The sequence below is a fragment of the Sciurus vulgaris genome, assembly GCF_902686455.1.
Source record: "Sciurus vulgaris genome assembly, chromosome: 2".
NCBI classification, from domain to species: domain Eukaryota; kingdom Metazoa; phylum Chordata; class Mammalia; order Rodentia; family Sciuridae; genus Sciurus; species Sciurus vulgaris.
Genome location: NC_136462.1, coordinates 173,182,850 through 173,187,026, shown reverse-complemented (window position 1 = coordinate 173,187,026; position 4,177 = coordinate 173,182,850). Strand labels below are relative to the sequence as shown.

Genomic DNA, 4,177 nt, shown 5'->3' with positions numbered 1-4,177 from the left:
GCATGTTACAAGCATCTTGTTATTTGTCCCTGTAGCCCTATGATATCAGTGGTTCTGAAAGTCTCCTTTTCAGATAAGAAAACCAATACCCATTGATACCCAGTAATTTGATGAAGGATAAGCTGAAAAATGTGAGATGCCCACTAGAAAATCTCCTGGAAATCTCAAGTAGGCAGTTGACTAAATAAATCTGAGGACCAGGAGAGCTGTCAGGGCTGGAGTAGAAACCTGGAAGTCATCAGTCATCAGCTAAGGTTGAGAGGGTCTATGGTCACAACTGTACATTCATCCCAAGTCTTCTTTTTCATTATCGAGGAAGCATCACTTAATTTTGTTATGTTTTGGGGAAATATCTGCAATTTCCTTTAAAAATGAATAATCCAGGAACAATGGCACCAAATTCTAGTGATTTGGAAGGCTGCGGCAGGATGATTGCAAGTTCAAGTTCAGCTCAGCAATTTGGCAAGATGCTGCCTCAAAATAAATAAATAAGTAAATAAAAATAAATAAAAATGTGGGTGAGCTTAATATAAAACATACCTGAATGTGCACTGGCTGATCAAAAATCAAGCTGGTATTTCCTATCATTTTAACCAGAAAAGGTATGAGAACTTGTTCTAAAGAATTCTTCTTACCTACTGCTATGGTCAGAAGTTGTTTCCTCCAAAATTCATGTGTTAAGAATGTAATCCCCAGTACAACAGTATTTAGATGTGGGACCTTTAATATGTAACTAGGTCCTGAGGGCTCTGTCCTCATCAGTGGGTGAATGCTCTTGGAGAAGAAGCAGGTTGTCAGGCACAATATCTCAAACCAGCTACTAAGGAGGCTGAGGCAGGAGGATCACAAGTTAAAGGCCAGCCTCAGTAACAGGGAGAACCTGCTTCCAAATTAAAATATAATATTAAAAAGTCTGGACCAGCACAGCTTAATCCCTAGTACTGCCAAAAGGAGAAAGGGAAAGAAAGAGAGAGAGAGAGAGTAGGTAAGTTATCATGGGAGCAGTTTGTTCCTGATAAAACAATGAAATTAGGCTCCCTTCCTTCCCTCTTTTGTCCTCTCTCACCCTCTCACAGGATGATTCAACAAGAAGTTCATTGTTTGATTCAGGAACCTTGATATTGGACTTCCCTGTCTCCAGAAAAAAGTTGTTTTTGTCTCCAGAAAAAAGTTGTTTTTTGTTTTTTTGGTTTTTTTTTTAAATATATTGCCCTGTCTGATATTTGGTTATAGCAACACCAAATGGTTAACTCCTATCCCAACACCAGTTCTGCTTGCAGCACCGGGGCCTGGATAAAAGATGGTATGCAGTCAGTAGTCAAAGAACCAGCACAGCCACATTGGCACAAGGGGATTAGGGTAAGAAAGAATAATCCGATGAAGTAATCATAACTCTATTGATCAAATTTCTCAGACCTTCTTTCCTTTCCTACTGTAAGAATTTGAGAACTGGTTTTTACACTAAAGGCAGAGGGATCATGGATGATGTTGTTTAGGGCACAGATAGAGTTGAGTCTGAGGGAAGGCTGAGTGAGGAGATGGGTTGGAGGTCTGGAGCAGGGAAGTTTCACCCCCAGGAAGTGGGAGATCACTAGGGGTAGGTCTCTGGCTCACTCACTCCCCTCATAGAATTTAAATGACACACTGCAAATATTTGTTGGTGTGTCTTGGATAGCACAGAATGGAAAAATATATAGGCTTAAACAGGAAGAATCAGAAATTAACTAAAAATCTAATGGTGAAAAGGACTTTTCAAAAAGCGTGGTGGAGGTGGAGGTGCAGAGAGATGGAGGGGAGCTGAGGGTGTAATGACTGGTTTTGGGGATACAAAAGGCAGAAAGGACAGATTGAATCAAAAACCTCTTTCATCCCTTCGTCCCCAGCCCCTCAACAAAGCCAGCTCTCAAGTGTAACTCTGTGTATATATTTGTCATTGCAGATACCAGGGGAGGGCTCTGACTCACATACCCACCCATTTCCAAATAATCTAGAATGAAAACTGAAATGCTGAGCCACAGAATAAGCAGAAGAGAAGCCAAAACCACAGAGATTGGGCCTACAAGATGCCCAAGCATGCAGATTGCAGATGTTTGCAAGATGTGCTCCCTCTAAGAAGAGGGAGGCACAAAACCAACTCCCTCCCTGGAACATGGGGTGAGGAGAAGTGAGGGAAGCCCAGTGAGATTTCATAAACTCATTTGCAGGAAGCAGCTTAATTTGATGAAGGGAAAAAAAAAAAATGGGCAGCTTGTGAACCAGCCTGTTACTTGGCAAAATCTGTTGCTCTGGATGGAATTAGGGGTAGCTATCAGTCCAATCACTTTGGAAAACAGTTTGATCTTGTCAACTAAAGTTGAAGGGGGAATCTCTCCTTTTAGGCAGCAATTCTACTCCTTGATATATAAGTGTCGATCTAAGATTGCCCAAACCAACTCATAGTTATATAAATAATAAATATGTGTCAAGATTTTATTTAAGGTCCAGTGTAAGGGGAGTGACATGAGGAGGAGACACAGCCACAGCTACAGCCTTCTTCGTCCTTCAGGCCACGCCTGGGCCTTACCACAGGAAGCTGTGGCCCCCGCATGTAGCAATCTCAGGTTTCTTTACCTCTAGAAAGAAAAAATATTGACACTTTGCATCCTGGAAGTGCATTTAGAAGTCTGAAATTAGAAACTTCTTTCAAATTTAGACATGGCTAATCGAGGAGCAACAAGACAGAATGGTCCAAACACTGAAAATAAAATATGCCAGTTCCAACTAGTACTTCTGGGAGAGTCTGCTGTGGGCAAATCAAGCCTAGTGCTTCGTTTCGTGAAAGACCAATTTCATGAATTTTAAGAAAGTGCTATTGGGGCTGCTTTACTGACCCAAATCATGTGTCTTGATGACACAACAGTAAAGTTTGAAATATGGGGTACAACTGGTCAAGAACAATACCACAGGGATGGGGATATAGCTCAGTTGGTAGAGTGCTTGCCTTGCATGCACAAGACCCTGGATTCAATCCCCAGAACCTCAAAAAAAAAAACAACAAAAAAGAATGATACCACAGCCTAGCACCAATGTACTACAGAGGAGCACAAGCAGCTATAGTTGTATATGATATCACTAAAGGAATCTTTTGCAGGAGCCAAAAACTGGGTCAAAGAACTTCAGAGGCAAGCAAGTTCTAACATTGTAATAGCTTTATCAGGAAACAAGGCTGATCTAGCAAATAAAAGAGCTATTGATTTTCAGGAAGCACAGTCCTATGCAGATGACAACAGTTTATTATTCATGGAGACATCAGCTAAAACATCAGTGAATGTAAATGAAATATTCATGGCAGTAGCTAAAAAGCTGCCAAAGAATGAACCACAGAATCCCGGAGCAAATTCTGCTAGAGGAAGAGGGGTAGACCTTACTAAAACTACACAACCAACCAGGAGTCAGTGTTGTAGTAACTAAACCTCCAGTTTGAACTAGCAGGAGTATTCAGCTTCCTAAATGTTGTTAACAGCAGGATTGGAGCATTTAACCGGACCAGGATGACTTCCAAAAAGAAGAGACTTATGATAGAGTCAAGTTTCTAATTCAGAATTGTTTTATGTGTTTTGAACTTAATTTTTAATAACATGCATGTATCCCTCCAACTAATGTCACAACAATAGAAAGGCGAGATGAGAACTATGTGTATACGTGTTTCACTGGAAAGTTATGAGGGAATCATATCTCATCTTTAGGGATAAAGACAAGTGACTGGACCACAACTAACCATCCAGTTTCTCCAAAGTGCAGCAGTAGTCATCTATGGAAAAGATTTGGAAATGATTAATTCGGGCTTTTGAAAAACATTTTTAGGATTCTCCAGATGTTTATGCTTAGCTGCAATATCCAGGCAAATAATAATTTCTTTTATCTAAAATGTACATTTCACATTTTAATAATAAATTAACCACAAGAAAACTGTCCCACATCTCCAGGAAGAAAAAAAGAAATTAGTGGCACTGAAATTATAGCCAGTCCCACTATTTTTTAAATGGGGTAAAAAAGCAAATGTAACCCCCATCTTGTTTTAAGAGTATGAAAACTGATAAATACAATTTAATAAATAGTGTTCCCTTCATGTAAGCTCTTCAACAAAAATGAAACTATGATGGGCTGACAGATCTGACTCCATGAGAATGTTATAGGC

At 39.9% G+C, this 4,177-nt stretch overlaps 1 pseudogene across 1 annotated transcript; it reads left to right on the top strand.

Annotated features, from left to right (window-relative positions):
* Nucleotides 1-2,585: 2,585 nt before the first annotated feature.
* LOC306653541 (ras-related protein Rab-5A-like) lies at nt 2,586-3,740 on the top strand (annotated as a pseudogene). Its single transcript has 2 exons — nt 2,586-2,972; nt 3,056-3,740. The product of its transcript is annotated as a ras-related protein Rab-5A-like (transcript).
* The last annotated feature ends 437 nt before the right edge of the window (nt 3,741-4,177 follow it).